This window comes from Budorcas taxicolor, chromosome 14, assembly GCF_023091745.1.
Source record: "Budorcas taxicolor isolate Tak-1 chromosome 14, Takin1.1, whole genome shotgun sequence".
Classification (NCBI taxonomy): domain Eukaryota; kingdom Metazoa; phylum Chordata; class Mammalia; order Artiodactyla; family Bovidae; genus Budorcas; species Budorcas taxicolor.
This window is the reverse complement of record NC_068923.1, coordinates 31,217,706-31,244,410: the sequence shown is the minus strand read 5'-3', so window position 1 is coordinate 31,244,410 and position 26,705 is coordinate 31,217,706. Positions and strand designations below refer to the sequence as shown.

Sequence of the window (26,705 nt, the reverse complement as noted above, 5' to 3'; positions counted from 1 at the left end):
ACTTTCTACTCAGTTTTGCCTGAACATAAAACTGCTCTAAAAATAAGTTCTGTTACAAAAAGATAAAGAAAAGGTGTAGGAATGTTGGTTCCCATTCTGGGCACAGCATTTGGATTAGAATAACTACCATCCATTGAAAAGTAATGCAAAAGGAATTTGGCATAAACATAAGGAAAGATATAAGGAAAAACAGGTTCTGGTAAGATCTACAATTAATTGCTAAACATGGCCCTTGAAGCAGTGTGTTTTCACTCCTTAGCTGGAGGTGGTCTGCTAATTGATCAAAAGATTTAAAGTTGAATACTTTCTTAAATATCAAGCCAATATCCCAAGGTATCTTTAGCTTCTCCTCCATTCTTGAGCCAGGTACATGGCATCTTCCAAATGAAGGTGAAGTCTGGGCTGCTTGATTTTTTGCAGTAACAGGGTTTCTGGGAGGATGGATTGATTTCTGGATCACTTTTCCCCACAGGCTTAGAGTAACCACTTGTACACAGTAGAGATGCAATTAGTAATTTTTTAAAAGTGTAATATGAATTTATTCTGTGACATTTTCCTCACTGCAGATATTTTTAAATGAAATAATCAGTGTTTCATAAAAAGTAAATACATTAGAAGAATTTAGATAATACCTGTAATATAGATGGCTTTACTCTGAACATTCACTGTTGTTTTCACTGAAAACATCCCTTTTTAAAAAGTTACATAAAAATGATAGATTGCTGCATTCTACACGTCCTGTGTCTCATGTGGGCTCAGTCATGTCCAACTCTTTGCAACACCATGCACCACAGCCTGCCAGGCTCCTCTGTCCATGGAATTTTCCAGGCAAGAATAACAGAGTGGGTTGCCACGCCCTCCTCCAGGGGATTACCCCAACCCAGGGATTGAACGAGTGTCTCTTGTATTGGCAGGAGTATTCTTTTACCATTGTACCACCTGGGAAGTGTCCTGTGTCTCAAACATTTTAAATTAACTTCAAGCTTTTCCCTCAACTCTAAATGTTAATGATATTTGCTTCTGTTAATAAACGGGAAGTGTATACACTTTTTAAAACAGTGATATTTAGATCTTCTCTGCCTGATTCTTCAAAAAATAAAAAAATATTTCATGCTGAGTTTGAATAGCAACTGAGGGTCTGGTCCAGAAAGCGGTAGGTAATTACAGAGAACCAGCGGTACACATATGTCAGCTCAATTTCCATGAAAAGGGTATTCCATACCCTTTCTGGCAACTTGAGATGACCGTGGAGGCTACCTGCAAATTCCATCTGCTGTCAAAACACTGGCCTGGCCCTGACATCCACACAAGCCTTTGCAGCAAGCTGTGGTCCAATTTTGTCAATTTCAGCCTCCAATGTACTACCGTATGGTCAATCAAACATATGCTCCTGCAATACAGATTTTCCCCAAAGTGCCAAACTATCTCAAGGACAAATGGCCCAGCTCACTGTGTGAAAAATCAAACCTAAGAAATTCAATAAATCAGCCAAGCTAGTCTTTTACTGCAGGCTGCCCAAGTACTGCATGTTCTGTTTCATAGCCTGGAAGGAAGAAAACTTGACGAATACCAGCTACACTATGTAAAAACCTAGTGAAGATCAATATCTGTCCATTTGGAATCACAAAAGAAGTGCTGACTTTGGCAGCACATATACTAAAATTGGAATCACAAAAGCTTTTATCTGGGGAATCAACCACATGAATAATCCAGTTGATCTCAGAGATCCCTAGAATATCTTTATTGCATTCAGTTACATGATAAACTGTGTCTTGTCCTTAACGGTGAAGTATTGTGTGTCTTTCTTTTTTTTTCTTTTCTATTTTATTGAATATAGATGATTTACCATGTTGTATTAATTTCTGCTATACAGCAAAGTAATTCAGTTATACAAATAGGTTATTTTTCATTTCTTGTCCATTATGATTTATGACAGGATACTGAATATAATTCCCTGTGCTCTACAGTAGGACCTTGCTAGTTATTCATTCTATATATACTAGCTGGCACCTGCATCTCCCCAAAGGCCAAAGGGGAGAAGGAGGGGGAAAGAAGGATTGAGAGTTTGGTCCTCTTTCTCAGCATATCATTTTAAAATTCTTCCATCAAAATGTTCCAGTTCTGATATAATTCTGAGATGTTCTTCCCCCAATTATAGTAGCTTGCTCTTTCCCATGATTGGACTTACTTTCAGTTGAGTGAAATAAAGCCACTACAAGTAGTAATCCAAATAATAACTTCCATTTTTGTCTTCCTTACATATTCTTTAAATAGTTCCTTCTTGTTAGGAGGAAATGTTTGCCACCATTTTCTTATACCCAAGAATACTTACAATGATTACAAGTAGTTTCTACACTGATTTAAGAATTATGAAGAGAGGAATTGGACAAGTTGAAACCGTGAAATGAGGAAACTCCTGATGTCTCTTATGGGAGAACAATTTGGAGGACACAATTTTGAAAGAGCAGGGATGAACACAACTTCTTTTATCTGTGGCTGCCTTGAAAAAGAGTCGTTCAATGCAGTAATTTTTGGGTAGTCCTCCAAATTTCCTTACTTTTGGTACTCAAGAGGCATACTGTTCTTTTGTTACTGAAAGTCCTATAGAAATAAAAATTTCCAAGCAGAAAAGGAAACTGATCACACTGATTTATTCCCAGGCCTGAGTACTTGCTGTATGGTTGGTTGGTGTTCAGTCGCTAAGTAATGTCCGATTCTTTGCAACACCAGGCCTACCTGTCCTTCACTATCTCCTGGAGTTTGCTGAAACTCATGTCCATTGAGCCAGTGATGCCATCCAACCATCTTATCCTCTGTCGTCCTGTTCTCCTCCTGCCATCAATCTTTCCCAGCATCAGAGTCTTTTCTGAGTCAGTTCTTCCCACCAGGTGGATGAAGTATTGAAGCTTCAGCTTTAGCATCAGTCCTTTCAATGAATATCCAGGGTTGATTTCCTTTAGGATTGACTGATTTGATCTCCTTGCAGTCTCCAAGGGACCCTGAAGAATCTTCTCCAGCACCACAATTCAGAAGCATTGATTACAGCTAATGTATTACATTTTCTCCAGTTGGTCAGTGAATTAAATCAGAAGAATGCACAGTTAATCAGACTGCAGTTCACAGGTGAAGCTTATCTTTCTTTTTTGATTTAAAAAGATTGATCTGGCTTCATCAGGTCCTAGTTGCAGCACATGGGCCCTTGCTGTGGCATGTAGGCTTCTGCCTAGCTGTGTTACTACAGAGAGTCAGGCTCAGTTGCAGGCTTAGTTGCCCCAGAGCACACGTGATCTGAGTTCCTGCAGGCATCTGTGTTCAGTCACTTCAGTCGTGTCCGAGTCTTTGCAACACTATGGCCCACCAGTCTCCTCTATCCTTGGGATTCTCCAGGCAAGAATATTGGAATGGGTGGCCATTTCCTCCTCCAAGGGATCTTCCTAACCCAGGGATGAACCCATGCCTCCTGCACTGCAGGCAGATTCTTTACTTCTGAGCCACTAGGGAAGCCCTTAATTCCCTGACCAGGGATCAAACCCATGTCCTCTGTATTAGAAGGCGACGTCTTAATCACTGGACCAATCTGAAGCATACCTTCTTTTGCTTGATTTATCCAAACAGTGACAAAAGTGGTGAGTCCCTCCAGTTAGTGGCTGTGTTTGTTTATGTGCTTTTCTGAGTGAGATAGTAAGCTTTATAATTGTCTCTTTTTCTCCCTTATTAAAAACTCAACGAAATAAAGGGGTTTGCCTTGATTCCCATTATAACACCAACACCAGACATAATACCTGCAAATAATAGATGTTCAGTAAATATATTGGAAGAAAGAATGTATGAATGAGGAAAGCCGTTTCTTGAATGCCCATTAAAGCACTAAGGCATAGTCAATAACCCTTGAACCAGAAATCAAATGCTCAGATTCAAGGCACAATTCCATCTGTTTTCATTATCGATCCTTTCATAAAGCTTGAAAGCTCTGAGCCTCAATTTCCTATTTGAGAAACAAGCAGCTATCCATTTCATGAGCTACATCTCCTAAGACTTGTGAGGCTCCATCAAGATAATGCATATGGAAGCACTCTGAGCTTTAAGCTGGTTTATAAATACATGATCAGACATGGCATGTCACCCTGACATCAATCAAGGAAATAATTTAAAAAGTGAGTGGGGAGTGTAAGGAGGTGAAGAATGCTTTATTTGCCAGAATTCTCAGGGCAATATGATACATAATTGGAAGAAACATCTGATAAGGTAGGAAGTAAGATCTTTTGCCATTCCCATTCCAAGAGCCATATTCTACTTTCAAATCATATTCAATAAAACTTTCCTCTAAGAAGGTCTACACTTAATGACAGATCTTTTGAATATAGAGTGCAATAGAAGTATGGAGCCAGAGGTATGTTGCCTGAGGCACAGAGGATGAACTTTTTCCAACAACTTTCCCTAGAAATTAATCCAAGAAACAATATTTTATTTCTTTAAAGTAAAACTTTAAGATGATGCCTGTCTACCAAAGATACCAAATTAAAAGGATCCCTGGGATGTACACATATTGTCATGGACCAATCACATATATAATCATATCAGAATCATACTAGACTGTATCAGACTTAAAGAAAATATGATCTTTGTCCCATAAAGTTTGAATATATTAATGTAGGTGGAACCAAGCTCAATCTTGTTAGGTAAAAATGTTAATCTCACATAGCATTATGGGGACAAAGCTAAAGTCAGAATCCAGTATTCTCCATCATGTTGTAGCAAATGTTTTATAAGTGATTATATTTTAATTATTGATTCAAAAACATTGAACAGATCAGTCCTTTGTACTGTGTTTTTTCATTCCCTCTCTCCAAATGGATGGCCTACATTTAAACTAGACAGATGAAAACTGGTAACAGCTTGCTAATGGATGTCAGAATCTAAGCTAATTTTATTCAATGGTCCCTTCATTTATTTAATTCATCAAACATGTATTAAATGCCTAAATGGTCCAAGCATCTGGAGTTGCATAGGGAATTACAGTAAATACAAACAAACATTGTGTGTATGTGTGATCTGAAATGTTTACTAGTTGTGGTCTGAGAGAAGAAACATACCATTAAAATAAAACATTTGGCTCTTGGGCTAATTTCCAAGATAAGTTTGAAAAAAAAAAAAGGTCATTTTCTGTGTTCCCTCTTCATGACTGTTGAATTGGGAATAGAAAGCCACTAGACATTTGACTGCAATATTTCATTTCTCTTGTACAAATTAAATAGAATACTGACATTCGCATTATGCCCACTCTCATCTTGATGCTTTTCCAAGATTACCTGAAAACTTTAGAACAGTTTGAAACAGACTCTCCTTTACGTTAACTCATGCATTCAGCAACCATTTACAACACCCATCATGTGCCTGGCACAGTGAATAAGTGCTGGGACAGGGGCACTGAGAAACAAAAGAAAGAACTCATTATTTGTACATAAGCAGCAATTGAATAGACTACAATTCAGAGTGATAGTACAGAGATATCAGTTCTATCAAGAAACAGATGATACACAGACGCACACAGAGGAGAGTGAAGTTAATTGGACATGGGCGTTCAGAGAAGGCTTCTAAAGAAGGTTAAGTTACATTTGGAAAGAATACAGGTTGAAGATGAGAGATGGTTACATCAAAATGAAGGTTTAGCATTCACCAAGGAAAAGAAGCCTACAACAAACTGCTCCCTGGGAACACAGTTTATGACTGCTGGGGCCAAAAATGCAAAGTAGTTATGGTAAAGTTATTTTAGATATCGCTAACTTGAGTGCAGCAAACCCGTCTTCTTTGGACCCACTGGTTGAAGTTTGCATGTAGTTGTCCTCATTCTCTGTTTCCCCTTCAGACTGTATTGCCTCTGTGATCATACAGTTACAATGTGGCTAAAAGCAACAATGTGCGTGTGCAAAATAAGGCTAACTTAACTTAGAACTTACTATATGAGTACCAAGACAAAATTGGAGAGGATATTTTTATGGCTGTGAAAAGTTTTGTTCAAGATCTTTGGCCCTCTTTACAATTTCCCCCCCTAGTATCTTATTTTCTAATACGATTTCCATCTTTCTTCTTCTTCCCTCTTCTCCTTCCTCTCCTCTCCCTCCCTTTTGTTCTCTCTTCCTATTTCTTCTTTCCTTTTTTTCAAATGGATGACCATCTATGTCTGTGACTATATACCAAAGCTATATACTATATATAGCATCTCTACTATATACCAAAGACTTTCATCTGATTGAGTAGTTTTAAATCTGTGTTTCCAGAATTCTTTGGAACTTCTTGTGGAGAAATCATCCTGGGGATGACTAATCCAGTGGCATTCAGGCTCAGTTTCTTCACCTGGTCTTAGGCAGCCTCACATAAATCTGCTATTTAAGCTGGGGCTTTGAGAAAGATTTCATGTGAAAAGAGTTCTTATGCTTCTTTAAATTTTAAAATCACTCTTTCTTGTCTAACTCTCATCTTCTGAGGATAAGCTGAGGCAAACAGAGGAGAAGTGATAGTATCAATACTGTATAGTGACCTAGAGAGAACTACACTTAAACATGGGTCTTTTTTTCTCAGGGATCTCATCCCTTTAGATGACTCCAGGTGAGGATTTTCCTGTGCCACATTGCCCACTTTAACAGACAATATCTCTTTGAGGAGTGTAATGAAAAGGATGTCACCATGTGCTATATGTTTTCCCTTAAGTGTAGATTTAACTGCCTCCTAACCTCCTTTGAGCTTTATTTATTTATTTAAAAATATTATTTGACTGCATCTAGTCTCAGCTGAGGCATGTGGGTTCTAGGGTGTCTGGGCTCAGTAGTTGTGAAGAACAGGCTTAGTTTTCCCTCAGCCTGGGGGATATTAGTTCCCCAACCAGGGATCAAACCTACATCATCTGCCTTGGAAGGCGTTGGAAGGTGGATTCTTAACCACTGGACCACCAGGGAAGTCCCTTCCTTGTAGCTTTAATAAGAAATACTCTAACTCAATTTACAAGATATGAACTATAAATTTATTAAATTAACTATGCTGAGTCATGGAAACTATATATATATATATGTATGTATATACATATATCAGAGAAGGCAATGCACCCTACTCCAGTACTCTTGCCTGGAAAATCCCATGCATGGAGGAGCCTGGAAGGCTGCAGTCCATGGGGTTACTGAAGGTCGGACACGACTGAGCGACTTCACTTTCACTTTTCACTTTCATGCATTGGAGAAGGAAATGGCAACCCACTGAAGTGTTCTTGCCTGGAGAATTCCAGGGAAGGGGGAGCCTGGTGGGCTGCCATCTATGGGGTTACACAGAATCGGACACGAGTGAAGCGACTTAGCAGCAGCAGCAGCATACACATATATATCTATATATTTCTTGAAAAGGAGTTTCTTATCAACTTCTTTGGGGATTGGGGAAACAAACAGGCAAGCATTTGAGTTTTTCAGTGAAACCAGATGTGGAGTAGTCTTGTTGCTATGAGTTGAATTATGTCCCTCAAAGGATAAGTTGAAGTTCTACTCCCCATTACCTCAGAAAGTGAATTCAAGTTTTTTGGAAATAAGCTGGTCTTAGATGTGACTTATAAATTAAAACCACATCATACTGGAATAGAGGGGGGCCCTAACCCAACACAATTGGTGTCCTTACAAGAAGGTGGCCACGTGAAGACACAAGAGACACAAGGAGAACACCATGTGAAGATGAAGCCGGAGACAGGAGTGATGTAACTATAGTCCAAAGAATACAAAAGATTGCCAGCCATCATTGGAAGCTAGAAGGACATGTAGACTACACTCTCCCTCAAAGTCCTTCAGTTCAGTTCAGTCGCTCAGTCGTGTCCAACTCTTTGGGACCCCATGAATCGCAGCACGCCAGGCCTCCCTGTCCATCACCAACTCCCGGAGTTCACTCAGATTCACGTCCGTTGAGTCAGTGATGCCATCCAGCCATCTCATCCTCTGTTGTCCCCTTCTCCTTCTGCCCCCAATCCCTCCTAGCATCAGAGTCTTCTCCAATGAGTCAACTCTTCGCATGAGGTGGCCAAAGTACTGGAGTTTCAGCTTTAGCATCAATCCTTCCAAAGAAATCCCAGGGTTGATCTCCTACTGGTTGGATCTCCTTGCAGTCCAAGGGACTCGCAAGAGTCTTCTCCAACACCACAGTTCAAAAGCATTAATTCTTCAGCGCTCAGCCTTCTTCACAGTCCAACTCTCACATCCATATATGACTACTGGAAAAACAATAGCCTTGACTAGACAGACCTTAGTTGGCAAAATAATGTCTCTGCTTTTGAATATGCTATCTAGGTTGGTCATAACTTTTCTTCCAAAGAGTATGCGTTAGATGTACCCAAACCTGATTTTGAACCTGGTATCAGACTTCTAGCCTCCAGAATTGTGAAACAACAAACTATTTTGTTAAGACACCCAGTTTGCAGTATTTTATTACAGCAGCCACAGGAAACTGATAGACATGCTAAAGTTCTCAGATGAATAAGACATCATCAACCTTGCTGGGTGTCTGGCACACTGTTGGGAGTAGGAGACATCTGAGTTGGGCACTCGGGAGTAAGTTGGAGTCAGCCAAAAGGAAAAGTGCATTCATAGCAGGGAAGAAAGCAGGAGCAAAGAACAGGCTTTGAAAAGGTCCTCTCGTGTTTGGGTAATGGTGAGTAGCTCTGTAGAGTTCCAGTGTGGAACATGGGGTGCTCAGCGTTTGGGCAAAAACTGATGCAATGCCTTTTTGCAACAGGAGAGTTTACTTAAATCAAGAAAAACTTCAAGTTTTGAAATCACTGTGTGTTTTTGTCTGTGTGTGTGTTTAAATATATATATTTATACCCAGATGGTTTTTCTTTCTTTCTTTTAATTTCTTTTTAATTATGGCAGCTATTCTCCAAACATGTTTTTGTTTATCTCAGACTAAGTATACAGTTTCAACATATGGAGCATATTTTGTTTTACTTCAGTTTATCTTAAGAAATCAGCTTTCCTAACTCTTATTGGCAGTGAACCCAAATGATTTCTTACTTTTTCTTTCCCGCTCTACTTTCTCCTCTTTGTCTTTTTCCTTTAGTTATGATTTCTCTCTATCTTCATCACTCTCACTTTCTCTCCATTCCTCTCTCCCTGCTTTCCTTTTTCCCTTCCTTCCTCCTTTCCTGCTTTTCCTTTTCTTTCTGGGAGGTCACAAAAGATTTCCCATGTTGATGAACTAGGGCATTTAGTGTCAAGAGACAATAGTTCCTTGGCTTGTGGACATTTAATCAGCCTAGAAAATACACAAAATGGAAATAATGTTAATAAACAAGTCAGGGATATTATTTGCTTTTTCATTTATAGTATTATGAACCTGGAATTTAAGTCTGTTCATAATCTAGCCCAAAAAATTTTATCAGCCTTGTTTTGTATAATGCATTTTCAAACCTCAGTGTATTCAGCTCTCCTATCATTCTTTTCCTTAAAAAGCTAGTGTACATCCTCTCAGTCTACAGCACTCCACTTACCCTTCAAGATCCAACTCAAATATTCCTTCCTTTTGACACATTTTATGATGATTGCTGGCAGAATTAATCTTTTTCTTCCCTGGATTCGCTAGAACTTTGTATGTTCTTCCAGCCTTGCTTTGTTATGATTGGTCTTTATTTTCATACACATCTCCTTCATTAAACTGATGTCAAAAATGGTTTCTCATTGTCCCCAAATCTGCAGTGTCCAATATACACAAATTCAGTTCAGTCACTCAGTCATGTACGACTCTGTGCAACTCTTTACGTCCCCATGGACTGCAGCGCGCCGGGCTTCCCTGTCCTTCACCAGCTCCTGAAGCTTGCTCAAACTCATGTCCATCGAGTTGGTGATGCCATCCAACCATCTCAGTCCTCTGTCATCCTCTTCTCCTCCTGACTTCAATCTTTCCCGGCATCAGGGTCTTTTCCAATGAGTCAGTTCTTCACATCAGGTGGCCAAAGTATTGGAGCTTCAGCTTCAGCATCAGTCCTTCCAATGAATATTCAAAGCACTCCATAAATTCTCGCTGAATATACACTTGAATGAAAGAGATTGTAATCCTCATACCAGAAACAAAAAGCTTGTCTTTAATACCCATGCAACTCTTTCTTAAAGTCATTTGCAGATTTCACAATGTGAAAGGCACTAGAAATGTCAGAAATTGGGCATTTGTGGCAGGAAACCACTTAGGATGCTGAATATAAGACTGATAGGAGAAAAATAAAATAAAATATTGTTAGAGAACTTATCCTTTCTTGGTGTGTATATTCATGTAGCAGAAACTGGGCAATCCAGTGGACTTCAAAAACAATGTAGGAACATAGTAATATATTCATGAATATTTCTGCAGTGACACTGGAAGAAAAAGTTTTGCCATTCAAACCAATTGTGTACTCAGTTACACTATGCTGAGACAGTTTTTGGGAACTCTGTTCTGTAAATGACTCATGAAGTCTGCTACAAGAATGAAAGTAGAAGTAGTGGCATATATGTCACGTGTACTTAATATGGGCTTCCAGGTGGCTCAGTGGACAAAAATCCACCTGCAGTGTAGCAGATGCAGGAGGCATGGGTTCAATCCCTGGGTCAGGAAGATCCCCTGCAGGAGGACCCAAGGGGTTGCAAAGAATCGGACATGACTGAAGTGACTGAGCACATACGTATACTGAATATGTCTGTGAAAGTGAAAGTCACTCAGTCGTGTCCAACTCTTTGCGACCCCATGGATTATACAGTCCATGAAATTCTCCAGGCAAGAATACTGGAGTGGGTAGCCTTTCCCTTTTCCAGGGGATTTTCCCAACCCAGGGATTGAATCCAGGTCTCCCATATTGCAGGTGGATTCTTTACCATCTGAGCCACAAGGGAAGCCCAAGAATACTTGAGTGGGTTTCCTATCCCTTCTCCAGCAGATCTTCCTGACCCAGAAATCCAATCAGGGTCTCCTGCATTACAGGCAGATTCTTTACCAACTGAGATATCAGGGAAGCCCAAATATGTCTGTACTTCCCTAAAACAGAGCCTGTATCTTTTTTCTTAAAACCCTCAGCACATTATTTAATACATTGTATATGATCTAAGAAGAGCTTTTGAAGGAATGAAGATTGTCTAATCTAACATATAACAGGAACAGCATGGTCACCAGCTTCATGGTTGCATGTGTATTATGTTAATTCAGTCGTGTCTCTCTGTGCTACACTATGGACTATAGCTTGCCAGGTTTCTCAGTCCACGGAAATTTCCAGGGATGAATACTGGAGTGGGTTGCCATGCCCTCCTCCAGCGAATCTCCCCAGTGCAGGGATTGAATCCACGTCTCTAATGCCTTCTGCATCAGCAGGTGGATTACTTTACAACTAGCTGTCAACTAGGAAGCCCTGGATAGTATTATATACTTATGGCTAATTTGAGTTGCTGCAAGGCAGAAACCAACACCATTCTAAAGCGATTATCCTCCAATTAAAAAAAAATTTTTTTTTAAGGAAGGAGACAAGTCTCTACCCCCATCTCTGACACTGAAGACAGGGTGTGGTGCAGTCCTCACTAGACAGCAAACCTGGGAGGAAGGTGGGCAAGACTTTCAGGTGGAAATTTGTTCCCTACTTATTGCTGTTCAGTTGCTAAGTTGTGTCCCACTCTTTGCAACCCCATGAACTACAGAATGCTGGGCTTCTTTGCCCTTCACTATCTATTGGAGTTTGCTCAAATTCATGCCCAAAGAGTCAGCGATGCCATCCAACCATCTCATCCTCTGTCACCCTCTTCTGCTCTCAATCTTTCCCAGCATCAGGGTATTTTCCAATGGCTCTTCGCATCAGGTGGCTAAAGTATCAGAGCATCAGCTTTGGCATTAGTCCTTTCAATGAATATTCAGGGTTGATTTCTTTTAGGATTGACTGATTCGATCTGTTTGTTGTGCAAGGACTCTCAAGAGTTTTTTCCAGCTCCACAGTTCAAAAGCATCAATTCTTCAGCATTAAGCCTTCTTTATTGTCCAACAGTCACCTCCATACATTCAATACAGTTCAGTCGCTCAGTCGTGTCCAACTCTTTGCAACCCCATGAATCGCAGCTTGCCAGGCCTCCCTATCCATCACCAACTCCCAGAGTTCACTCAGACTCACGTCCATTGAGTCAGTGATGCCACCCAGCCATCTCATCCTCAGTCGTCCCCTTCTCCTCCTGCCCCCAATCCCTCCCAGCATCAGAGTCTTTTCCAATGAGTCAACTCTTCGCATGAGGTGGCCAAAGTACTGGAGTTTTAGCTTTAGCATCATTCTTTCCAAAGAAATCCCAGGGCTGATCTCCTTCAGGATGGACTGGTTGGATCTCCTTGCAGTCCAAGGGACTCTCAAGAGTTTTCTTCAACACCACAGTTCAAAAGCATCAATTCTTCGGAGCTCAGCCTTCTTCACAGTCCAACTCTCACATCCATATATGACCACAGGAAAAACCATAGCCTTGACTAGACGGACCTTAGTCGGCAAAGTAATGTCTCTGCTGGAAAATCCATAGCTTTGACTAGACGGACATTTGTTGTCTTTTGCCGCAGGAAAACTCACCTACCAACCCATCAGTCACCAGCTTACACATTTTTCTCCTGTTCTTCCTTCACTTAGCAGTGGGGAGAATTCTTTTCTGTCCTCTGGCTTATGAAACAACTGGATTTCCCTAGCTCTCCCCACTTCAGCTAAAGAAGCCCACATTTACAATCAACCTACAAATGCACAATCGTCAGTCGGAGGGTAGCTTCTTTAGAAACAGCCAGAGGCTGCGTATTTCATACTTTGAAGCATATTTTCACCACAAGTGTTAAGCTAACGTCTGTTAAGAATTGTCTCCAGCTCTGTCACTGTGGAAACAGAAGCTCCTTGGTAAACCCCAATTTCATGCCATGAAAAGATTCCACTCAGTGCTAAGACTAAGAATAGTTTAGGGGAAATGTTATAGTCTTTTAAAATAAGAAATCAGCAAAAAATCTTCACGTCAACATAGTGATTTCTCATTTACAAAGCACTTTCCGCTGGTTAGCTTTGCCTCTGTTTGACTTTAAGCCACAGAACAACCATATTGGGGGCAGTTTGTTGTGGGAAGCTTTCTTATACCTCATCCAGTTCTATTGACAAAGCTCAGGTCCTTGAAAAAACCGTGCTCCTCTCACCACCAGCACCTTCTCCGTTGTTTTCTCTTTCAGGACTTCCCAAGGGAAACTTGCCCACCCTCTCCCCCTCTATCTAGTTAATTTCCTCTTATGCTCCAGATGTGAACTAAAAACCAAATTTTTCAGGAAAGTCTTCCCTGACCATCCCTACTTCAAATATTTCTTGTGTACATGGGGATAAAATGTAGAATCACGTTTCTCTCTTCCAGAATATCTGAAATCAGTTTCTAGCTATTCATTTTTCAGTATGATTATGTGAATATTTGCCACCTTACTAGGTTACATGTCATTTCTGTGATTATAACTCGGTAAATACTTGAGAATGAAATGAGTGACCACTATCCACCTTCCTTTCCAGCTGAGAAATTTGAAGCTCAAAGCACATGTCAAAGATCATGTTGCTAGTAAGAGTTTTTGATGTCAGAGAGACCTAAAATTTCCAATTTTAGCATTGGCATTTACTCATTTGGATGATTTTCTTTGAGTCTCTGGTTCTCTGTTATCTGTTAAATTCATATAATAGAAATTAAGAGAATTGTAAGTTCTATAAGAAATAAATTGCATATAGTGTCTGTGTACTTTGAATATAGTCTTAACAAATCCATTCATGTCTTTTAAGTCTACTAGTTGGACCACTGATTCTAGTCTATGAAACTATTTTTATATTATTCAAAATCATTAATATCTCTTCTTACAAGGCAAAAATCTGAAGCAAAGGGCAAATAATAAGTGCTAAAAGCAACTGTTTCCCTTCTTCCTTTTGCATTTAGCTCATAATGTAGTGACAGAGAAGGTTATGACATAAAATTTTCAAGGCAATAGAAATGGAAGCAAAGCTAATATATATATTTAGTTTATTTATCATCTTCCTAAATGCCTGGTATGCTTGTTGCTTTGTCAGTTATTTACATTAACAAGGATTGTTTGAAAGACAGGCTCATGAGGGAGATATTTTGGAGAAAATGAAAAATTTCTCATGGTAAAATCAGAGAATGAAGTCAGAGTGTTTTTACTGGCCGATTTCCTAACGTATGGAGCTGAGGAAATGATACTAGTTAAAGCAGTTGCCTGGAGAGAAGGCTTATGCAGTTTTAAAAATAAGGAAAAAATGGAAAGAAAAGGAATATAGAGAAAAAAAGAGAAGAAAGAAAAATTAAGCATTGTAATAGCAAGAGTTACTTCACTCAAATTTCTTGACACTTTATCTTGTGTTTGATCCACCAGGCCACCTGGAGTGCTCTATAATATTATGATATCCAATGTATAATTTATATCTTCTGTATTATATTCCTAGGCTATTAGAGGTAGAACACAGACCAAGGATATTTATAAAAATTGTAGGATAGAAAAAGCAAGGGGATATAAAAACATTCTACTTTAAAGATTCTATTTCAGGCTGAAAATGAAAGGATATTGCAAAATCCACACATATATGACTTAATATATATTTTCTAGTTCATTTAATTTAAAAACTGCTTTAATACAGCTATATTTGAAGCAGCAATTATCCATATTTAAAATTTTGGCTGGAGAAATCCCAAAACACTGACATAGGTAGCAAGATGTTTGTGTATGAGAACATGAAAGGGAATTGAAATCAAAGGAACTGGGATCAAGTTATAGCTATGCCACTTATGATCTCTGCCACATTAAAGTTAGAAAATGAAATATAAGTTAGTAATGACTACATTATAGGATAGATATGATTAATAAGATTAAAAATAATATGAATAACTTTTATACACTAATACTTTTAGTCTTGGAAGAAAAGTCATGACCAACCTAGACAACATATTAAAAAGCAGAGACATTACTTTGCCAGCAAAGGTCCATATAGTCAAGGCTATGGTTTTTCCAGTAGTCATGTATGGATGTGAGAGTTGGACTGTGAAGAAAGCTGAGTGCCTAAGAATTGATGCTTTTGAACTGTGGTTTGGAGAAGACTCTTAAGAGTCCCTTGGACTGAAAGAAGATCCAACCAGTCCATCCTAAAGGAAATCATTCCTGCACATTCATTGGAAGGACTGATGTTGAAGCTGAAACTCCAGTACTTTGGCCACCTGATGTGAAGAACTGACTCATTGGAAAAGGTCCTGATGCTGGGAAAAATTGAAGGTGGGAAGAGAAGGGGATGACAGAGGATGAGATGGTTGGCTGACATCACTGACTCAATGGACATGAGTTTGAGTAAACTCAGGGAGTTGGTGATGGATAGGGAGGCCTGGAGTGCTGCAGTCCATGGGGTTGCAGAGAGTCAGATACAACTGAGCAACTAACTGAACTGAACTGAACTTTCAGTCTAAATTTAATAAATACTGTTTGCTTTTTTTTAAAAAAACAGGAGACAAAAGATAAAGTATCTTTGAAATACTAAATGATGTCCAGCAGCATAGCTGCTGGAAATAAGAAAATAAATGCGCTTTTGTTACCAGCAAGTTCCACTGTCATCCACCATGCACCATTTTCTTTCCTTCTCCTCTACCTTTACCTCAGCTATTTAAGGAAAAACATAATAATGTTTCATTTCATTTCACCCAATAAGGGTTAGGCCAAGGCCAACCTTATTCTAAAGAGGACTGAATGTCATACATGCACATCTAAACAAGCTGGTGATCTTCAGGGAAGAGAAGAATTCAAGCATTTTTTTTAAATTATATATATATAGTCACTCAAGTCATTATCTTTTTCTTACCACACTGGCTAAAACATCTATTACAATATTGAATAGAAATGATAAGACTGAATATCTTTGTCCATTCCTAACTTTCAAGGAAAATCATTTGAATATTTTATCATTAAGTGTGGTATGAATTCTATGATTTTCACAAATGCCCTTTATTAGACTAAGGAATATGACTTCTGTTTCTAGGTTTATGACACTCTTTTTCCAGGAATCATTACTGGATTATGATACATTTTTCCCTACACCTACTGAGAGAGTCATATTTTTTAGCCTGTTAATGTGGTTAATTAAATTGATGAAGTCAATTATTAAAATATTAAACCAATCTGGCATTAGTGTGATAGAACAATTTTGATCATGATGTATTATCCTTTTTATATGTGATTTGACTTAACAAAACTGCATTAAGAATCTTTGGATATATATTCATAAGAAACGCAAGCCTGTAATTTCTTTGTCTGGGTTTGGCATGCAAAGTACACTATCTTACAGAATGATTTGGATGTATTCTTTCTTAAAATTTCTGGGTGAATTTTTGAAGAATTATGCTTTTTCTTTCTTAAATACTTGGTATAATTCACTATTAAATCAGCTTGGCCTAGAGTTCTCTTGTGCAAAGTTTTTTTTTTTTTTTTTTTTACTACATGTCAATTTTTAAAATAAGTATAGTACTATACTTGTTACTTATATCTTCTTTCATGAGTGTTGGTATTTATTGTCTTTCAAAGGATGTTTTCATTGCATCTAAGTAATTGAACTTTGTGAGCACTTTAAATTACCAAATATAAAATGTACTCATGAAAAACAACCTGAAAGATTTTGAAATTTATAAGGAAATAGATCATGGTACTTTACTGCTTAAGTCATCCTAATATTTCCTACTGAACTTCCTATTGAATTCAAATTTCATGAGAATCATATAATGTGCCCATTAAATATCTTAAAAATTGAAGCTCCTCCATGACGTTATCTTTCTTCCCTTGGCACTTGGGCTTTATGTTTCCTGTACCTACAAAGTTATCTCCAAGGTTCATGTTTGGGAACACATGTAAGAATTAAAGATTTTTAAATTAAAAAAATAAAAAACTAAAAAAAAAAAAAAAAGATTTCATAGTGCCAATAAAATCAACTACAATGCAGCGAGTTGGGTGGGGGGAGGAAAAAAAATCAAAAGAATCTACAGAGCAAGTCAAAACATAAAAATAATAAAAGTTTTGCTTGAGTGAAAAAAAAAAAAAAACAGAGACAGAGCTTTCACACAAGTCATTTCTTCTGCTGGAATATTTTTTCTATGATTATTATATGACTGTTTCCCAAAATTCAAGTTTCAACTCAAATATGCCTTCCTTAGGAAGTCTTTCTTGGCTATGCTATTTATTGATTGATTGATTTTTAACTTTTTTTGGGGGGGGGGATTGATTTTTTTTTTTTTTAGTTTTTAATTTTTTTAATTTTAAAATCTTTAATTCTTACATGTGTTCCCAAACATGAACCCCCCTCCCACCTCCCTCCCCATAACATCTCTGTGGGTCATCCCCATGCACCAGCCCCAAGCATGCTGTATCCTGCGTCAGACATAGACTGGCGATTCAATTCTTACATGATAGTATACATGTTAGAATGCCATTCTCCCAAATCATCCCACCCTCTCCCTCTCCCTCTGAGTCCAAAAGTCCATTATAGACAGCTGCGTCTTTTTTCCTGTCTTGCATACAGGGTTGTCATTGCCATCTTTCTAAATTCCATATATATGTGTTAGAATACTGTATTGGTGTTTTTCTTTCTGGCTTACTTCACTCTGTATAATCGGCTCCAGTTTCATCCATCTCATCAGAACTGATTCAAATGAATTCTTTTTAACGGCTGAGTAATACTCCATTGTGTATATGTACCACAGCTTTCTTATCCATTCATCTGCTGATGGACATCTAGGTTGTTTCCATGTCCTGGCTATTATAAACAGTGCTGCGATGAACATTGGGGTACATGTGTCTCTTTCAATTCTGGTTTCCTCGGTGTGTATGCCCAGCAGTGGGATTGCTGGGTCATACGGTAGTTCTATTTGTAATTTTTTAAGGAATCTCCACACTGTTCTCCATAGTGGCTGTACTAGTTTGCATTCCCACCAACAGTGTAGGAGGGTTCCCTTTTCTCCACACCCTCTCCAGCATTTATTGCTTGCAGATTTTTGGATCGCAGCCATTCTGACTGGTGTGAAGTGGTACCTCATTGTGGTCTTGATTTGCATTTCTCTAATAATGAGTGATGTTGAGCATCTTTTCATGTGTTTGTTAGCCATCCATATGTCTTCTTTGGAGAAATGTCTATTTAGTTCTTTGGCCCATTTTTTGATTGGGTCGTTTATTTTTCTGGAATTGAGCTGCATAAGTTGCTTGTATATTTTTGAGATTAGTTGTCAGTTGCTTCATTTGCTATTATTTTCTCCCATTCAGAAGGCTGTCTTTTCACCTTGCTTATATTTTCCTTTGTTGTGCAGAAGCTTTCTAAATGTAAGACCAGAAACTATAAAACTCCTAGAGGAGAACATAGGCAAAACACTCTCAGACATAAATCACAGCAGGATCCTCTATGATCCACCTCCCAGAATTCTGGAAATAAAAGCAAAAATAAACAAATTGGCTATGCTATTTAAAAGTTATGGGCTTACCTCTGTTGTAGTCAGAAATTTAAGATGACTATCAATTACTCATATCCATGTATAATCCACTCTCTTTGAGGGTGGATAAGATCTGTGAATATATTAGAATATAACTGTCAGGATTAATGCCATGTTATTTGGCATGAGGGAGTATGCAGATGTAGGCTTCCCAGGTGGCACTAGTGGTAAAAACCCCCTGTGCCAATTCAGAAGATATGAGATGTGGATTTGGTCCCTGGGTTGGGAAGAGCCCCTGGAGGAGGGCATGGCAACCCACTCCAGTATTCTTGCATGGAGAAACCCTTGGACAGAGAAGCCTGGTGGGCTACAGTCCATAGCATTGCAGTCAGACAGGACTGGAGCAACTTAGCACACACAGTATGCAGATATAATTCAAGTTCCTAAAAAGTTGACTATAAGTTAATCCAAAGGTCAGTTATTCTGGGTGGCCTTAACATAATCAAGCAAGTCCTGTGAAAGCAGAAATATCCATCTGTTTATATGGAAGAAACAAAAAATCATTTTGTAAGAGAGTCTACAAAAATTGTCAAATGACATAAGCCTCAGGGTGGCCTCAACGATGCTGAGATTACCTCTGGCCAACAGCCAGTAAGAAATTAGGACCTTAGTCCTACAATTGCAAGGAACTGAACTCTGCCACCAACACTAATGTGTTTGGAAGAAGATCCTGAGCTCCACATGAAACTGTAACTCCAGTTTGCATCCTGATTTCAACTTGATGAGGCCTTGAACAGATTGCCTGGCTAACTCATGCCCAGATTCCAGATCTAGGAAAATTATGAGTTGATAAATCATGTTACATTGCAAGATTTCTTGGAATTTGTTATGCAGAAATAGAAAATGAATGCTCTCAATTCTCTATTACAGTCTCTATTACACTGCATTATTTTATTTCCTTCATAGCTTAAAACTTTGACGTTATCTTACTCATTTTCTTGATTATTTCATTGTTTGTTTCAGTATTTACCCCCAGAATATACATTCTATTAGAAGAACAATTTTGGTTGTCACTCTGCCAGGTTGATCCTTGCCATTCTGGCTGTTTGAGAGGTAGATTGGAAAGAGTTATAAATCTGTTTCTATTTTTCTGTGAAAAAAGAGAGTAATACGTACTGTATAATACTGAGATTTTTCTCAGTGGGACAAAATCTTTCTTTGGTATTCTTCAATTTTCTAAATAATTAAATATGAGGGAAAGTCTAAAAATTCTTCAAAATGAGAGAAACGCCAAGCCACAATTTCCCATAAATCAGAGGCATCCTGCTCTGTTATTTTTCAAATAAGCTAAGCAACATTTCAGTACAGAATTTTATTTTGCATAATGAATATATATATATATAATTTTTTTTTGTATTTTCCCCTTTTTTGTTATTGTGACCACATGTGGTAATGGTGCCAGAACATTCCTCCCTTCTGTGTTTCATGCCCAAAGTGATCTTCATACTCAGAGTTTCCAGCAGATCTGTCTATTTTGTGAATTCTCACTATTGTTATCCTGAAAAGGTAATCAGCAACTGGCTGAGCCAAAAGGAGGAACAGAGAGCTACAAGATTGTCTTTTGTCCTGCTACAGGAAGAATTTAACTCCTTTACTGAACTTGCAAGCAAAAATACACTGATTAATTGTTTGTAAATCATCATATTTTCAGGTAATATATTCCCTTCAGGCAAAAATTCTTCAAGTCCAGAACTTTATGGCTCATTATATTTATCTTCAAAATATTACAACTAAACAAAGAAATGTCACATTGGCTATCACCACTTTGCCACATCCAGTCTTTACTCTTCTTCAGTCTCTAATTTTGTGGCTGTTAGCAGCTGTAAACTTGTGACATATGATATGTCACCTTCAAATTCCAGGTCTGCAGAATGTCACAAGATTACGTTAGATAAACATCTTTTGCTTTCAACCAGTCAAGCTGCTGGGTGTAAGCCCCAAATCCCAACTCTCCATTTAAACCAGTTTCAGTAACAACATCAGAATCCATTCCAAGATTTTAAACATGGCAAACATCTTCAAGCATATGTCTGGAAGTACTAACATCTTTCTTGTATGAGTTAAAGGATTCTAGACATTACCCTATTCAAAATAAATATATTTCCCATTGATCTTCACTGTACCTACAATTTTATCATTAAATTAAAAAAAAATTGTGCCCAAGATTTACTGCGTACAAAATGATGAATATAATATACCAAATCCCTCATATGTTTGTAACTTTGTTTCCTGCAACATAAATCTAGCCTAACCTGGTAAGTAGAAAAGTATATTGGGAAGAGAACAGCCAGGTAATCCAGGTTTAAATCCTGTATTTATTTCTTATGGAAATGACAACTTTTGGACCAGAGTATCCTCACATGTTAAAACTTAATAAAATAACACTTGCCTTACAAGACTGTCATTAATATATTATATAATGTAAGAAAAAGACCAACACAAAGCATGATTATCAGTAGTTATTATTGTTTTTATTTTAGTGCTAGTTGTCCAGCCATGTCCTACTCTTTATGACCCCATGGACTGTAGCCCACCAGGCTCCTCTATCTATGGGATTTCCCAGGCAAGAATACTTACATGGGTTGCCATTTCCTTCTTTAGGGGATCGTCTTGAACCTGGGTCTCCTGAACTGTAGTCAGATTCTTTACCATCTGAGCCACCAAGGAAGGTGACCTGTTAAAAGTATTTATTATGTTCTCAATAGACAGTTCTCTATGGAGAAGGCAATGGCACCCCACTCCAGTACTCTTGCCTGGGGAATCCCATTGACGGAGGAGCCTGGTGGGCTATAGTCCATGGGGTCTCGAAGGGTCGGACACGACTGAGCGACTTCACTTTCACTTTTCATTTTCATGCATTGGAGAAGGAAACGGCAACCCGCTCTAGTATTCTTGCCTGGAGAATCCCAGGGATGGAGGAGCCTGGTGGGCTGCCGTCTATGAGGTCGCACAGAGTCGGACACGACTGACGCAACTTAGCAGCAGCAGCAGCAGCTTAGACAGTTCACTATAGATACATGGAGATGGAATGGGCTTATTTTATGTGACTTCCAGGACAAAATAAGAATCAAAGAAAACCATAGGAAGAAACAAAGTTTACTTACTTCTAAAGAAAAGAAAAAATAAACTATTAATAATTTTAGTATTTTTGTTATTATTTATTGACTGACTACTTTCTCTGGGAAAGTTATTGTGCTAATTGCTTACATGTATTATCCTATTGGGCTTCCCAGGTGGCGCTAGTGGTAAAGAACCCACCTGCCAATGCAGAAGGTTATCTTCTCTGGGTCAGGAAGATCCTCTGGAGAAGGGAATGGCAACTCACTCCAGTATTCTTACCTGGAGAATCCCCATGGACAGAGGAGCCTGGTGGGCTACAGTCCATAGGGTCACAAAGAGTCAGACATGGCTGAAGCAACACAGCGGCACTATCCTATTAAATCTTCACAACCCAGTTATTACCATTTTATGGAGAATCATACAAAGCTCACAAAGAGCTTTGGAACTATGATCTGATCTCAGATATGTCAAATTATGGGAAGTTGTCGACCAGAAAACCCAGATATTTCTCCAGCAAAGGCAGTTTTATTCAGAGAATTGCAATTTGGGGTCTACAACCATGGTGTACTTAATCACTCAGTCATGTCAGACTCTTTGTGACCCCATGGACTGTAGCCCACCAGGCTCCTCTGTTCATGGGATTCCCCAGGCAAGAATATTGGAGAGGGTTGCCATGCCCTCCCCCAGGGGATCTTCCCAACCCAGGGATCTAACCCATGTCTCCCGCATTGCAGGCAGATTCTTTACCATCTGCGCCACCAGGGAAGCCCCTGTCAACCATGGTGAGACATGTGCAAGTCCAAAAGAAGGAAAGGAGAATGTTTTTATAGAGAGGAAAAGGAGATTAGGAGAGCTATATTAAACAGATAGCCTATGGCTTTTCATTGGCTGAGCTAAGTCCTTCTTCTTGTGGGCTTTGCTATGTTCACAGGATGTGAGAGCACCCCAACTCTGTTTAATTGGGTTTCTTTTTATTATTTTTTTTCTAAAGGGAAACAATGAGATCTTTAGGACAGCTAACTTGGATGTACAAGGTAACTGTCAATTAAACTTTGTATAACCTCACTTTAGTATTGTTGTCTGTTCCTCTCCTTAGGAACCTCACAAGTTGCTAAAGATTTATTAAGGTATGGAATCTAGATTCAGTGTTATAAAGGTGTACCTGATACCATGACATTTATTTCAGATGGACATTTGAGAATTTTGAGGATGTCATACTAATCACACAGCGCTAAAATTTGAGAGTATTTTGTGCTATTGTGGTTTATTTGGTGTTTGCTTTTCTGGCACAGAGTTCCTAAAAAATCTTGGAATTTCCTAAATGATAAGAGCAATAAAGGTGGTTTCTGATATGTTAATGAGGTGGCTTTTGGAAAGCACTTAAAGAGGACAGCTGGTCACCAGTGGATCCAATCATATGATTATAGGGTTGGAGCTTTCAGTCCTATCCCTGACCTTTAGGAAGAGAGTGAGGCTAGAGACTGAATCAAACCGCAGTGGCCGATGATATAATCCATCATGCCTATGTAATGAACCTATGTAATGAAGCCTTTATGAAAACCCAAAAGGATGGACTTTAAAGAGCTTCCTGGCTTCTGAATATGTGGAGTTGGGGAGAGTGGTACATTCAGAGAGATCATGAAAGCTCCATACCCTTTTGCTATAGCATGCCCTAGCCATCTCCTTCATCTGGCTATTCCTCAGTTACATCCTTTCATAATAAACCTATTGTCTAGGGAACTGCTCTAGCAAGTAATTAAATCCAAGAAAGGAGTTTAGTAGTCTCTACTTTACAGCCAGTTGATCAGAAGTACAGGTAACAATCTGGGCATGGGAACTGGTGTCTAAAGTGTGTGGCTGTGGGAGGAAGGGTATTCTTGTAGGACTAAGCCCTTAACCTGTGGAAGCTGATGCTGCCTGGTTTATAGTGTCAGAATTGGGTTGTCTTGGGCACCCTGCTGGTGTCCCAGAATTGCTTATTGGAGGTGTGAAGGAAACCCACCACTACACCATATTGGAAATGAGCCTTAGAACACCTAAAGAATTTTCAAAAATGATTGAAGACAATAAGAAAAGATATAGCTATGGATCAGAAGATGACCACAGACTGCAAAACTTGCTATAAATACATATTTAATAACATTTAAACATCCCATGAGATTAGTTTTAAAATGATTTGGAAAATGTGAATAACATTATAAAAATTATAATGTCTCTAATATATAATGATAAATAAAAGTATAATGTCTCTAATAGAATAGTAGTAAAGAATGTTCAAACTACCGCACAATTGCACTCATCTCACACACTAGCAAAGTAATGCTCAAAATTCTCCAAGCCAGGCTTCAACAGTATGTGAACTGTGAACTTCCAGATGTTCAAGCTGGATTTAGAAAAGGCAGAGGAACCAGAGATCAAATTGCCAACATCCGCTGGATCATCAAAAAAGCAAGTTCAGTTCAGTTCAGTTGCTCAGCCGTGTCTGACTCTTTGTGACTCCCTGGACTGCAGCACACCAGACCTCCCTGTCCATCACCAACTGCCCAGAGTTTACTCAAACTCATGTCCATTGAGTCCGTGATGCCATCCAACCATCTTAGCCTCTGTTGTCCCCTTCTGCTCCAGCCTTCGATCTTTCCCAACATCAGGATCTTTCCCAGTAAGGCAGTTCTTTGCATCAGGTGGCCAAAGTATTAGAGTTTCAGCTTCAACATCAGTCCTTCCAATGAACTCTCAGGACTGATCTCATTTAGGATGGACTGATTGGATCTCCTTGATGTTCAAGAGACTCTCAAGAGTCTTCTCCAACACCACAGTTCAAAAAGCATCAATTTTTCGGTGCTCAACTTTCTTTAGAGCCCAAGTCTCACATCCATACATGACTACTGGAAAAACCATAGCCTTGACTAGATGGACTTTTGTTGGCAAAGTAATGTCGATTTTAATATGCTGTCTAGGTTGGTCATAACTTTCCTTCCAAGGAATAAGCATCTTTTAATTTCATGCCTGCAGTCACCATTTGCAAGAGGGCTCCAGAAAAACATCTACTTCTGCTTTATTGACTACTCCAAAGTCTTTGACAGTGTGGATCACAACAAACTGTTGTGAAACTGAAAATTCTTAAAGAGATGGAAATACCAGACCACCTTAACTGCCTCCCGAGAAAGTATGCAGGTCAAGAAGCAACAGTTAGAACTGGACATGGAACAAGAGACTGGGTCCAAGTAAGGAAAAGAGTATGTCAAGGCTGTATATTGTCACCCTGCTTATTTAACTTATATGAAGAGCACCTCATGCAAAACGTTGGGCTGAGTGAAGCACAAGCTGGAATCAAGATTGCCAGGAGAAATATCAATAACCTCAGATATGCAGATGATACCACCCTTATGGCAGAAAGCAAAGAGGAACTAAAGAGCCTCTTGAAGAAAGTGAAAGAGGAGAGTGAAAAAGTTGGCTTAAAGCTCAACCTTCAGAAAACTAAGACCATGGCATCTGGTCCCATCACTTCATGGGAAATAGATGGGGAAACAATGGAAACAATGAGAGACTTTATTTTGGGGGGCTCCAAAGTCACTGCAGATGGTGACTGCAGCCATGAATTTAAAAGACGCTTACTCCTTGGAAGAAAATCTATGACCAACCTAGACAACATATTAAAAAGCTGAGACTTTGCCAAGAAAGGTCCATCTAGTCAAAGCTATAGTTTTTCCAGTAGTCACGTATGGATGTGAGAGTTGAACTATAAACAAAGCTGAGCGTTGAAGAACTGATACTTTTTTACTGTGGTGTTGGAGAAGACTCTTGAGAGTCCCTTGGTTTGCAAGGAGATCAAACCAGTCAATCCTAAAGGAGATCAGGAGTGTTCATTGGAAGGACTGATGCTAAAGCTGAGACTTCAATACTTTGGCCTCCTGATGTGAAGAACTGACTCATTGGAAAAGACCCTGATGCTGGGAAAGACTGAAGGCAGGAAGAGAAGGGGACGACAGAGGATCAGACGGTTGGACGGCATCACCGACTCGATGGACATGAGTTTGAGTAAACTCTGGGAGTGGGTGATGGGCAGGGAGGCCTGGCATGCTGCAGTCCATGGGGTTGCAAACAGTTGGAGATGACTGAGTGACTGAACTGAATAGAGTAGTTACATTAAGGGGATAAAGAGTATATGGAAGATGGTTTTTAAAACATGTCATATGGCATAAGATCTAGAGTCACATAAGATCTAGATGTTACGCTAGCTTGTGCTCAGTTGCTCAGTCATGTCCCACTCTTTGTAGCCCCACAGACTGTAGCCTGCCAGGCTCCTTTGCTCATGGAATTTCCAGGCAAGAATACTGGATCAGGGTGCCATTTCCGACTCCAGGGGATCTTTCTGACCCAGGCATCAAACCCACATGTTGCATCTCCTGCATTGGCAGGTGGGTTCTTTACCACTAGCTCCAACTGGGAAGCCCCATTATGTTAGTGATGCTAGATTATAGCTATTTTACTCATCTTTGTGAACTTAGACAATCCACTCACCTACCTTAAATACATTTTCCCTGTAAAATGGAAATATTATCTTGACTAATTTATGTAATTATTGACAGGGGGAAAAAACCCAAGATGATTTATATGAAGATATTTTATAAATAACCCAGTGATCTGCAAATTTATGAAGAGTTGACAATGTTGATGATCATAGTGGAGGTGATGTTGCTGCTGCTGATGGTAGTGATAAATAACAATTCAAATTAGCATGACCTGATAAAATAAGTTTATTGATCTGCAAATGTGTTTATCTATTTGTGACTATCATTATCTGGGGGGCTAGCAAGTCTAATAGGAATGTCAAAGATTCATACAATCTTTGATTGGGACTGACTCTGTCCAGTAAATATTTAGTTAAACTTTAGTCAAACTTTATCCATAGAGGGCAAGCAATCACCCCTGAAAGGATACCTATGAAGTTTAAATTTGAATGATATGAGTTGGGTACTTTTTCTTGATAGAACTTGTGAGTTTTTGCATCTTCTGCAGATTTGGCATATGCCCAACATGTATGGCTTTAAATATCCCAAGATGAACCCATGTCCTGCAGACAACCTTCTGGTCTTCTAACATGGT

At 39.0% G+C, this 26,705-nt stretch overlaps 1 pseudogene; it reads right to left on the bottom strand.

Annotated features, from left to right (window-relative positions):
* Positions 1-978: 978 nt before the first annotated feature.
* LOC128059167 (metalloendopeptidase OMA1, mitochondrial-like) overlaps positions 979-26,705 on the bottom strand; it is a 52,558-nt pseudogene continuing 26,831 nt past the window's right edge.